This window comes from Felis catus, chromosome A2 (assembly GCF_018350175.1).
Source record: "Felis catus isolate Fca126 chromosome A2, F.catus_Fca126_mat1.0, whole genome shotgun sequence".
NCBI lineage: Eukaryota > Metazoa > Chordata > Mammalia > Carnivora > Felidae > Felis > Felis catus.
Genome location: NC_058369.1, coordinates 103,913,679 through 103,927,261, shown reverse-complemented (window position 1 = coordinate 103,927,261; position 13,583 = coordinate 103,913,679). Strand labels below are relative to the sequence as shown.

Here is a 13,583-nt window from a genome sequence, read left to right as displayed (position 1 = left end):
TACTATATTCTTCCACAAAATAAGCTGCAAATACAAAACCCCTTCAGCTGAAAGTGAGTGTCACCAGAAGCTCTGCTTTGAGGGGGAAAAAAAGGCAGGATATGAGGGATTCTCCAACATAAAGGCTTTTTAAGCAGGAGGACAAAGGATGCACAGGAAGCATTAGGCCTCAGAGAACATGTTATTCATCATGAAGGGTTCTGGCCAGGAGAACAAAGAAAAAAGAACTGGGCAGGTTTAAGAATCCATGTGCCTCAAGGTAGCTTGCTAGAACAGTTCACCCTAATTTTGTGTGAATTTTAGACTGCTCCCACAGTGAACACTTGTTTTAAGTGTTGTCATCTAGTTAGGCATCACAGCCTTTTCAAGAATCTTGTAAGTGGTAACAATCTTTCAGGCAGGAATAACTACGCAATTGAAGTGACAGGTTCACCTTTTCAGATTTATGAAGAGTTTTTTATTTCTGGGTTTGGCTTCTCTGAAAAATAATAGGTGAATATGATGTTACTGTGTGTAACCTTGTGTAACATGATACATACATGATAAACTTGTGGCTAAAATAAAGTAAAATCTCTTTCAATCTAATATTTGAAAAATAAATAAAAGTTGGTAGGTAAAAAGAAATAATAAATTATAAGTAGCCAGAAATTAGGGAAAAGAGGTATAATAACAGGCAATAAACTTAAAAAGAAAAGGCAGCTGAGGAAGGGGAAAGAAATTCTGGTGAAATACAGCCTATTCCTTAATCCCTAACACTTGTTTTCTGTATGACATAAAGAAGCATATATAACGAAATGATGAAAAATTTACTAATGACCAATTTGAAGAGAATGATCTTTTAAAGTGAATATGTAACCTAGTGAAAAGGCAGGAAAAACATTTGAAAGTTAAAAAATACTAAGTAGATATCCTTATCCACCTCCTGAAAAATCAGCTTTCATTAGCAGAACCAAAAGGTCTTAGTTGGGAGAATGAGCTGATGTGTGCAAGAGTGATACAAGACCCTCACATTGTGAGTGGGCTTGGATAATTAATCTTCCATGCCATCTGAGAAGAATGAAACAAGTCCAGAAACCCAGCAAATGCTGAATGTCCTCCTAGCTGAATGCTACCCCATCTCCATGCCCTCAGGCTTCAGCAAAAAGGTCAAGAGGTAGTAGCAAGCACTTCTATAAAAGTGTATGCTGGGGGGGGGGTGGGTAGGAAACATGGGGGATAGAAGATACCAATGATCTCAGATAAAGGAGAGTGCCCAAGAAAATTCACTCATACAATATTAGAGAAAGTAAAAGTTCTAAATAAAGATGCCAATTTTTAAGCCATGGAGGATGAAAAGGAAAGGCATGGAGACCATATCAGTTATATTTTGTTCCATAACAACCACCATAACTCAGTGGCTTAAAATAACAAGGATTTATTTAATTCACAGTTCTGGAGTTTTGCAAATTGGCCTGTGCTAAGCTAGGCAATTCTATTTCAGCTGGGCTCAGTCATGAGTCTCTTTCAGCTGCCAGATCATCATAGCTCATCTAGCACTGTTCATCTTGACTCCATGTGGTCTCTCATTCCCCTCACAGGATGGCCCATGCTTGTTCACATTATGGCTGCTCAGAGGTAGAAGAGAGGAAACAGAAGTGCGCAGAGTTTCTTGAGGACTAGTCTTTGAATAAATGTACCATATCCCTTTGGCCAAAAAAGCAAGCCCTCTTTGAAGTTAAGGGGTAGGGATATAGATTCCACCTGTTCTCAGGAGGAACTGCAAAGTTATTCCGATTGAAGCATTGATATAGGGAAACTAATAAACACTATCACAAAAAGATTTAAAAAAAGAGAGAAGCATCACATAACATCACATAATATAACCTGATCTGTAAGAAAACTCAGGAAACAAAAGAAAACTTCCTAAGATACACATATAAATTCTGTTAAACAAGAATAGGGAATGGGGTGTTAAACAATAGGATGAGAAGCAAAGTGAGATTGAAGAATACGAGAAATGAGTACAACAGAAGCAAACTGTGTTCCAAATCTGACAAATTAATTAAAAACAGCAAAAAATAGAATAAAAGCTAAAACACAACCATAGACATAGAGCATAGAGCAAAATAGAGACACTTACAGATAGGAAGGATGGACAAAGAATGTAAAATATAAAAATAGTTGGTATTCCTGACATAGAAAAGTCAACAAATCAACCAGAAAAAGGCAGCATAATTATAAAGGAAAATTTCCATCTGTAATAGGTGCTTTCAGTCTTCTCCAGATACTGTCAATGTCAGAAGACAATGGAATAATATCTAAAGATTTCTAAAGAAGAATTACTGTGATCAAAAAATATTATTGATATTCAGCTAAGTACAGTTGATCTTTTAACAACATAGCTGTGAACTGTGTGGGTCCACTTTTATGCAAATTGAGAAAATACAGTATAATACTGTAAATGTATTTTCCTTATGATTTTTTCCTAGTGATTTTGTTAATGATATTTTCTCTAGCTTACTTTATTGTAAGAATACATTATACAATGTAACATGTAAAATATCTGTTTATCATCTGTTTATGTTTTTGGTAGGGCTCTGGTTAACAGTACACTTTCAGTAGTTAAGTTTTGGGGGAGTCAAAGTTATAGTCAGATTTTTGACTGTGCAGGGGTTCAGTGCCCATAACCCTTGTGTTGTTAAAGGGTCAACTGTATTTATTTTGGAATTAAGGCAATAGGAAAGCATTTCAAGTAAGTAAAACTCAGGGTATATAGAACATCCAAATTATTCTAGAATAAATGAATACATTAAAATTCAACTCATCAAGAGACAAAAACAATTAAAGAACTCAAATTAAAAAGTAGCAGTAGAATGACTAGTCATGACCATTAAGCCAGTTAAATATGAACTACATTTAAAGGGAGAAGTATGGGGGAATCATGAATATGGAACAGAAAAATTATAAACCTTGACAAAATAAGAAAAATGATTTAATAATATGAAATAATATAAATATAAAATGGATATATAATTATAGTATATAATATAGCTAACCTATAATAATATCAGTGCTTTCTTCACACCTTTTTTCTTATTAACAAGCTATCAGAAATACTTTCTAAAAAGAAACCTCTCCAAAAATAACTCTGACATACTGATACATTTTAACAGACTTCTTCTTGAGTATAGAGATCCTTAGAAACTGGTATTAAAGAAACATTAATTAGCTATATCTTTGGTTTCTTTTTCCTCTATTAAATTCTTACATAATTGAATATTTTCCTCTATGAAATAATAATTAACATTTACTGAATATATGATCTCAGTGTTTTTATATTCAATAATTCCTTTCTCCCTCTTTTAAATGTTTTTATTTATATTTGAGAGAGAGAGAGAGAGCAAGCAGAGGAGAGACAGAGATGGGACAGAGGATCTGAAGCAGGTTCTGCGCTGACAGCAGGGAGCCCCATGTGGGGTTCAAACTCACTAACAAAGAGATTATAACTAGCTAAAGTCAGATGCTTAATTGACTGAGCCATGCAGGCACCCCTCTAATTCTTATCACAACCCCATAAAAGAGTTCTATTTTTTTTTTCTAATTTTACTTATGAGAAAATTGAGAGACAAGCATGCTGCATGCTGGTGCTCCTATATAACTAAAGTATATAACTTTATATAACTATGGTAGAAACAGTTACGTACTGTTTTATCTGTCTCACTATTTGGTCGTTTAGCTAGCAGTTTTTCTATTTGTGTGTATATATGCATACATTGGAAGATAACTGGAATAAAGTTTCCCAAGTTGTTGATTATTGCTGGATGATGGCATTTCTTCCTTTACAAAAAATTTTTTTTCCTGAAGTGTATGCATTTATTTTTTTTTTTTTGCAGTGAATACATTGATTTCATAAGAAGCCAATGAAGCTATGATTTATGGAGAAAAAAAGATATGGTTATTTTCTTCATATTGTGTATGATAAGCAAGATACCGGCAGACCTAATTTATGCAAAACCGTGATCTTTGTCTTTTGGTCCTGACCTGATCCTCCAGGGCATTCTGTTAAAATACATTCTGCAGCAATTACTGAAACATAAAACATGGGTTTCCTTTCTTATTTAAATTGTTATATAATTTAGATACAATAAAGTGGACACATATTACATATATAGATTTATGAATATTTTTATAAGTAATCATTCCAAAACATGGAATTTTTTATAGTATGGAAAATCTGCACAAATTTTCCTTTTTTATGTGGAGGAATGATAGAGCTGTGCTAGTGAGATCTCTATTGGTCTGAGGCAGGAGGAAAGAGAATCCAAAATTGAGGAAATGTTTACAATCCAGAATTATGCAACAAGTTTAATGGTCACCAAATCATTTGGATTGGAACTGTGTGAAGTTTAAAAGGAGAAAATGACCCAATTATTTCAGAACCACAAAGTAGATGCATTTGTGTTTTGCATTTGAAGTGAGGTTGTTCCCATTTCCAGGCTAGCTGACCCATATATAGTGGGCTCTGGTATTAGAGAGAACTGTTGTGTTAAATGACATACCTATAAGTGTGTTAAGTGACATATATATGTGAGGGATTGTGATTTATCAGTGAGTGCTCAATGGGAGAAGTGAAACACTAGGAGATGTACATATGTATGTGTTAAAGGATTTTTGTTTTTTATAGGAATTTGAGCCAACATAATATTGAGAGCTGGTTAAGAAATTTTTTTTAAGGTCCTTGACTTCCTGTCTGACCCTGAGCTCAAAGTTCACAAGAAAGAGTTGTGAGGAAAGATATAAAATGGTAGAGTTCAAGGGTGAGGTAAAACCTACACGCCTGAGCTGGAGTCCATGAGGATGGACTGAAATGTGTCAGTTCTCCTTGTCTCTGACCTTGGTAGTATGGAGGTCCAACAGAAGCTGGGGCCCTTTGTTAAGGAGCTAAAAAACACATATATCTGACCCAGGAGTTGGAGAAGCTAAAGGAGGTTCTAGAGAACAGTGGAGCACTTGCAGGCTTAGTTACTCATCAACAAGTTAAGTCAACCAGTCAGCAATAAGGTTGATGAGCTATAAAATGCTCTTCATTTGGGCAATCCAGATCTCTCAGGAGAATCTCTGTGGCCCAACCAAATGGGAACCATATAGGGCAGGGAATTCTGGGAAATGTATTTGAGCTTAGTTAAGTTGACATATTGCAGAACGACCACATGAATTGCTGTTTTTGACAGGCAGAGAAATTTCACTTAAATAATCTTTCTTTAAACCTACCTAAAGTGTTAAATTCACTCAGAGATCCTGCTTTCTGTTTTTGAAATAATGATGTACCTGAAGTTGTATTTTCATTGCTTAATCATGTTGAGTTATTGGATTTTGAGCTGTCCCAGAAAGTGTCTGTGTCATGTAAGAAATTACCATATGAATGAAGTCATGATTGTACTGCTCTCCCACATCAGTTAACATTGTGTGTATGAAATACAGACCCCGTGCTTGACCTTCTAATATTTGGAAGTTTAAAAATACTAATACATAATATTTGAAGTGTGTGGAAATTATGACTAGATAATGATACAGAGATGAAAGGAAAAGAATGATGAATGGCAGTTCTATTTTTTTTTTCTTCTTGATAACATTAGATTTGAGGGGAAAGGAGACATGGGTAGTCCTTTCATTTGCTCATGTTTCTTTTCATTAAAATAATGATTAAAAGATTCCATTGAATATTCAGAATGTCTACTCTCATTAATAACTCCACATATAAGGAAAACAGAATGTTAATATTTATTGTATTTATCTTTTTAATAATTTCTATTATTTATGCAACAGATAACAGGGAAGTGTCTCTTCATATCCTCCTGGCTGATTCCCCACATCACTTTACCAGGTTACTCTGTTTATGCCAGTCTTGTTCCAACTGAAACTCATCTGTTCTGAGTAATTTCAGCCTTTACTTATGAAAGGCTTTGGTAAGGCTTGTTTGCTTTTCTGTATGAGAAAATGACTGTTGATGGCCTGAAAAATCTAGAAGTGATTGGTTTATGAAGTGCTTATTCCAGATATCGGGTCTCTGTCTCAATGGTGCAGTCACTCAGCCATCATAAAACACATTTAAAACGCAGAGATTAGTATTAAAGAATGACAATGCATAATCAATTAAATTTAAGCAAATGGAAGCATTCCTGAAGTTAGAATCTTAGTTGTATAGTAAAGAAGGTCCAAGTAGTTACTCTGTGCCCTAGAGATGTGGAACAGTTACAGTGGAATGTTCAATCTCTAGATACAAGTGAGAGCAAAGTATGTGACTTTTTTTTTTTTTGAGCATCTGGAACTTGTTTAGCTTCTTAACTCAGGACTAAGACCACAGATGGATAGGGCACATGTGTGCCCTTATAACTCCCAAGTTTGATACATTTCATTCCTTGCTTAGCTACTCCATGATACTCACTGAAGTATATCACTGCTGTAGTCAAACCAGTGTTTTGCACATAGTGAACACTCTGAGATGTCTACAGAGTGATAGAATGACATATGGAATGGGGACACTAAACTAAAAGTGGGATTATGGTCACACTTGTATTTAATATCCTGATTTTAGAATTTTTAAAATAGAAAGTACTCCCTATTTGCTCCAGGTTAATGGGTAATTGCTGATAGGGGAGAGGTAAGGGTCATTATTGAATGAAAACAGTCAACTCCTCTCTTACCATGTCAAGTAAAGCCTGACTGTTCAAGTCAAGAGGCCATGTTCAAACATAACTTCCTCTCAGTGTGGCAGTATAATCTAGTAGTAAAGTTCCTATCTGGGGAAAAAATGTGCTCTTTTGAGAGTTAACATTGCCAGGGACAAAGAAGGTGTTCACCTTCCCTCTAAGGACAATTTCCAGAAGTTGCACATAGTACTTGCCAGAAGTTTTACATGATATTTCTACTTGTATCCCATTGGCCTTAGTAACATGACCACATCTAATTGCAGGAAAGGCTGAGAAATATAGTCTTGATTCTAGGTAGGCATATGTCCTATTGAAAATTAGGGGATCTTTTGCTTAAAAAAACAGATATTGGGTATTTGGGAACTGCTAGGTGCCTCTTTCACAAGGGATAAAGTCAAGAGTTTGGTTTTGGTTTTGTTAAATTTGAAATGTCAATTACATAGACAGGAGAAGAGGTAATTAGATATTTAAATATGGACAATATGGGGCTGGAAATCTGTCGGTTACAACACATAGATGCACTTAGAATCATGGTTCTAAAGAGATTAATTAGAAAATTGATTTATAGATGGAAAAGAGGACCCAGGACTGCTGAGACATGGGCCACTCCAATAATAAGAGACTGAGAAAAAGAGAAAAATCCAGCTATGGGATTAAATAGTACTGGTAAGTGTGGTATAAAAGGAATTCTGTGAAAGTGGTGTTCTGGAAGCCAAATGAAGAATCTATCTTAGGAAGGAAAAAATGGCCACAATGTCAGCAGCAGCCAAGATGTTGAGTATGGAGAGAACAGAGAGATAACCATTGCGTTTAACAAGATAAAAGTCACTGGTGATAAAGAAAAGAGTGATCTCAACGAAAGAAATGGGACAACAGTCTGATTATACTGAATTAAGAAGTGATAATTTTTTTTCTATGAATGGGAGCAATAATATAGAATGATTAAGGGAAAGTAGTAAGATGGGAGATAATACACCATGCTTGTATATTCTAACTGGTATGATGCAAAAGAATAGAATTTGTGATGTGGGAAAAGGATTGATAATTGCATAAGCTGTCTCCTTGAAAATGCAACTGAGTATTTGATTCAATATTCTAGTACTTACATAAGAGAAAGGAACGAAAAGAGAAAAATTTTCACTGTAATGGGAGTAAAATACCTGGGATATAGATTATATGTGTTCATGAGAATAAAGGAGTAGTTCCTCCTTTTTTCTTCAGTGAAATTGGAAACATGATTCTCTGCTGGGAAGGAATTGGGGAGGAGAGTATTACAAGTTTAAGGAGAGTAGAAAACATGTGAAATAGTTGTCTTGAAGAATGGAAAGCTAAATTTATGACGAGTACATAGAGGGTAGCTGGCAGGATTGGACTAAAATGAGATATGTGCTATTAATTCTAGTGTTTTTTTTTCTCCAGCTTGTTGTATAGAGGTGTGGAACTGGAGTAAATCCAGGTTTATACATAATTAACATTTTCTAGGCAAATAAAATAGAGGGAAAGGGTAAAGCGATGGAGGAATTTTACAAAGGAGATGGCTTTAGTGATGTCTCATGAAGTCTAAACTGAAAGAAGGGAAAGGAAAGGAGATGAGGGGGACTATGGGCAGTTAGAAGTGGTATGGAAGGCGTAATAATGGCCTCTCAGAGACATCCATACCCTAAACCCCATAATATATGGAAATGTTATGTCATATAGCAAAAGTAACGTTGCAGATGTGGTTATGATTATGGACCTTGAGATGGAGAAGTCTTCCCGGATTATCTGGGTGGCCCCAATCTAAGCCCTTAAATGTCTCTGGTTAGAAGCAGAGGAAAGATGAAGCAGAGGGAAAGTTGAAGAGATCAGGAGGATGAAAAAGACTCACTCTGCTTGGCTTTGAAATACAGAGTGGACCTAAGTCAAGGAATGTGGTTGGCCTCTGGAAGCTGAACATAACCCCTGCTAACAGCCAGCAAGAAAATGGGAACTTTGGTCTCAGAACTGCATGGAACAGGATAGCAACCTGAATATGCTCAGAAGTGGAATCACACCCAGAGCTCTCAGAAAGGAACTGAGAAACTCAGTTTCTGAGGACTCAGAAAGGCCTGCCAGCACATTACTTTGGGCCTTGTGCAACTCTAAGCAGAGAACCGGCTGAGGCACACTGCGCCCAGATTCGTGACATGTAGAAATTGAGATAATAAGTAGATGTTATCTTAAGCCACTAAATTTGTGGTAAATTGTTACAGCAGCAATAAAAATCTAATACAAGTGAGGAGTGCCAAATGATTGGAGGCATCAATGAGGATAAAGATGGATGTAAAGATAGTAAGGTAAATAAACTAGAAACAGAGGAGATTTTTGGTCAGAAAGCAGGATGCTAGAAATTGATATTTTGCTGGTGGTGCACTTATTAATGACAAATGTTGGCTGAGGTGGGTAGAATATTAGACTTCTGGAGTGGAAGAATCGGCAGGGTAATTTTATATCAATGATGATAAGGCAGAGGAAGAATGTAATTCCGATGCTAAGATTTTTGGAAAGTGAGTGACCAGAGGTCAGTGTAGGAGTACAACAAGGGAAGCTAGTGGGGAGGGAGTTGATGAAATGCCCTTCAAGGACACTAGAGCTTTTAAGGAAGAATAAAATGCCAATTATCAGGAAGAAGAGGAGGAGTAAGGAGGACACTTCTGAGCACTATGGTATGGGGATGTGGGAGAAAAAAAGTCCTGAAGTTTATTTGCTGAAAGACAACTGGTTTTTCATGGATAGCCAGGTTTCAATTTTAAGAAGGCAAAGGGGAATTCAGGGGAGAGGTTGAGAATACAATGCAGGCCAGTGGTAGAGTTTGAAAGATTTTTTTTTTTTTTGCTTTAAAGTCTTTATTATCCTGAATACAGAAGACAGAAGTCCTTGAGGATATAACAGAGTTCTTTATGTGGGAACATTATTTTTTTTACAAGTGAAAAATAAATAACTCTTAGAATAATGGCATATATGCTAATATGTGCCATGAAAAGTAGAGTTTTAATATTTGACAAAATGTGCAAAGAAACAAATGCATAAACACATAACTGCTACATTAAGGCAATATGAAAAGTATACTCAGAAATCTCAGTAAAGTGACAGTATAGGTTTCTAACTTTAACTAGTATTGCACCCAATAAGGCCATCTAGGTGTCCAGATGTCCTAGAAAACCCACAAGCTGACCAGTGTCCAAAATGCCCAAGTGGGAGTAGAAAACTTGATTAAGAATATAGAAACAAAGAAGCTCCAAATCCCTCTAAGACGTAGGGAGGTGACAATCAGGACAATCAAAAGTTAATACTTAAGCATTTACAAAACAAAAATAAAAAGCACGCAATATCTAAAATACCTACAATAAGGCTGTAAATGGCTTGATGGCTCAAGCAAAAGTGACCCCACTGGATGAAGCTAGAGTGAAGTTTTTGGGAAAAGTGGAGAACCCCCCAGTTTGTACACCATGAAGCTTCATCTCCATGGACAGCTCTCTGCTTCCTAAGGAACATGTGTGGCCTCTTCAACTTAAAGTATTCCACCAACTCAAGAGGCCAGGAAGTGTTGACTAGTCCACAGAAATCTTATGAGACTGATAGCATTTTATAAATCGAAAGACCTGGGAGTAAGAAGACGAGAAGGGAAGAGGAAGCCATGCATACCAAGCTATCGGTTTTCCGGAGCCAGACTGGTTTACATCTGACAACTTGCTTGTCAGTTTGAAGAGTGTATATAGATATACAGATGTTTGTGAATGAAGGATGAGCTGGAAATTTTGAACTTCTTGTCACGTCCTGATGGGAACAAACAAGGAAGTAAGGCTTGAGGGCATGCAAGCTTTGATGGTTCTTTTGAAGAAGTTGGGCAACCATTCTAATTACATTCTTTTTCTTAGGATAGATCCTTTAGGAGATAAAGTGCTGAGTAGGGCAGCAGTACAGCATAGAGAGGGCCTTTCTGATCAAAGTATATGTGATTTTCGAGGTCTTATTTATAGATGGCAGCAGGCAGTTACATTGTTGCTTCATAGACATTGTGAAGTTAACACTTTAGGAATCCCCTACCAACTGATTTGATATGGGTATAGAAATTAGACTTGTTTATACTCCCTTGATTCTCTGAGTAGTCAAAAATGAAAGCCTTATCTTGTAATTTCATACACAATGAAAAAATATTAAAATTTTTTCTTTATTGTGAGAGCTGCTATGTGTTTCAAAGACAAAAGATCTTACTGCTACTTAAAGCCAGATTTCTTTACATCAATTCTTTCATACTTTACTGAGTCTCTGAAGAAGAAAGTTAAAATAGCTTAATCACACATGCTATGCTAAGGAGAAACTTTTATTTTTCAATTTGGGAAAAGCTGTTTTCTAAATATGACTTCTCCTTAGTAGTAAAGAAGTTCAGTAGAGAAGGATATAACTTAATATTTGGTAGATGTTAATTCTCTAAGCAGAGGATGCTTAAAAGTTTGTTAGAGCTCATTATTTAATTTTTAACTTCTAGAGACTCTTTGTTTCCCCCCTGGAATGTTACAGCCTTCTCTTTCAATGGTGATGAATAAGTCTACAGAAGTGCAGTCAGGGGAAGAAGGAGAGATGAAATTCATGTTCATCAGCAGATCCTTTATCCGAAATCACGTATATCACCCATCATACTGATTACTTTCCAAAAAAGTGACGAACAGCAATACAATAGGTATATAACTTAAGTTGTGTGGAATCTTACATAATACACGATGATGTGAGGATAATGTCACTTTAAAGGCATATCATTTGGACCAAGAATGAAGTAATAAATTAGATATCAGCAGAATATACTCTTTACTCTAGAAATTCACATTAGTGTTAATAAAGAGTATTAAAAATATATGCGTAATTTATGAGCAAAAATAAACTGAGTTGTTTGGAATAAGACCAGATAGACTGTAAAATTTTACCCATCATCTGGCATAGCACATCAAAGTGGCCACACCATGGGAGGGTCTTAATGCTGGTCTATTGCTCTCCAGGAATCTAGATGCCCACTGGTAATCCAAAGAGGTGGAGAACGTCAGGGTTATCTTTGAGAAACTATGGTTTGACTGTCTTACATCTAGTGAGGAAAGTGTTTCCCAGTTTTGTGTTGCACTAGGATGGGATAATAGTCATTCATTGCCCTAGAAAGAACCTCATGCCATTTCTTTACTTCTGAAATGATGTACCTGGCTTAGAAGTATTACATTTCATCAGAAACCATAAGTTCAGGCCCATTAATAATAAATTCTTATTAACCTTTTCTAAAGGACAAGGGGGAAACTTTCCTGACAGCTGGATTGATTTCCATATTTGAATATCTTTCCATTGATCAACCTCTTCAGAAAGCCTTTCAAGTAAAGACCAAGTGTTTTGATTTTACTTCCTTTTGTTGCAACATTTAATCTAACATTCTTTCAATTCTGTTAGGATTAAATACATTATCCAACACAGATGTAAAATGTTTTGAGATTCATAAAATCATGGACAGATATTCTAATGAACAACATCTAAGGGATGTGTGCTACAGAGACTTCAACAAACTGAATTTTAGAGAGAAGATACTTTCTTTTCAAAATAGTCAAAAAGATTTTGAGAGAGTGAGATGCATAGAGCAGCCTTTACGTAATTAGGATTTTTCATGCTTTGTATACTCTCTCTTATAGAATATAAACTAAATTCTGGTCCATATCCCTTATTCCTTATCTTTTTACTCCCTTAGAGGTTGAGCAGCCCAACCATCATAGGCTGGAGCTAAATCAGTACAAGCATCTACCTTGCCTGCATTGTGCTTGTCAGTCTATCTTTTGATAACTAGTTATTTGACCATGAATGATTTCTAAGCCTCTTGGAGAGGAGAGTGAAATGTACAGTAAGTAGACTTGGATGAGCTGGAACATCCTGTTTCAACTGGTGATGTGGTAAATTGTTTTTCTGCTTCAGTTCAGCCAAGATTTTTCTGGACCCGATAATGGGACTGTAAGGGTGCCAGATTTTCTGTTACCACTCTTATCGTATCTTCTCAGGAAAAGCATGCAGTAGCACTTAGTTCTTATTAATGGCCTAATTACAAGCCTCCAGTCAGGACAATCTTTACATCTATTTGTGTGGTGCCCATTATGCTTTCTAGGGGGTTTAAAGAAGGTTAAAATTTGCAAGTCAGTTAATAAACAAATTCAACCTATTTCTGCTTTTGAGTCATTGTTTAATAAGTAGTGAGGAGTCATTTTTTTCTAAAATAAATCTTGGATATCATCAGTTTATATTAAAAACAAATGAACAAAAAACACCAGAATAAGCCGTTGTGAAGATGACAAAGTAGCACAGTAAGAGTTTTATGGAAATACTGGCTTTTACAGACAAAGGTCTTAAACTTATGTACCAATTTACTAGGAATCCTGCAATAGCTTTAGCTCTTTTAGTAAGATCATAGATTAGAGATAAAGTGCATGGCCTAAATATTTCTACATTTTTTTTTCTAAAAGTGAAAATATGTATTAATGTTTTACAGAAATCCAGGCTACAGGGTTCCCAGTGTATAGTGCTGTAATAAATTGGACTCCATATTAGAGGTGACTCAGCCTGTGGCTCTAGGAAAAAAGATCAAATTGGATGAGGTGAAGGTCTGACTTTCCATAACAGTGGCTTGTGGCTGTGCTGTGCCCAAGCAAAGAAATACCTGCCTCATTATGCTAAAATAGCCCCCTGTGAATTGCTACTAATCTGATTTGGAAGTGTTCATTTTGCCTTGGCTTCAGGTATTTCCAACAATTTAAATCATTTCATAATTCCAACATTTTTCAAGATAGCTACTTGTGAATCTTAAAGAATTCTACCATGTACCATAAGAATGTGAGCTATCACCACCATATAAAATAA

At 35.9% G+C, this 13,583-nt stretch overlaps 1 long non-coding RNA gene across 1 annotated transcript in view; it reads left to right on the top strand.

The window, feature by feature from the left end:
• Positions 1 to 5,809, top strand: part of LOC123383888 — a 110,193-nt gene extending 104,384 nt beyond the window's left edge. The window contains exon 3 of the long non-coding RNA XR_006594241.1: positions 3,873 to 5,809. This is a non-coding gene — a long non-coding RNA (uncharacterized LOC123383888). The remainder of the gene's footprint in view (positions 1 to 3,872) is intronic.
• The last annotated feature ends 7,774 nt before the right edge of the window (positions 5,810 to 13,583 follow it).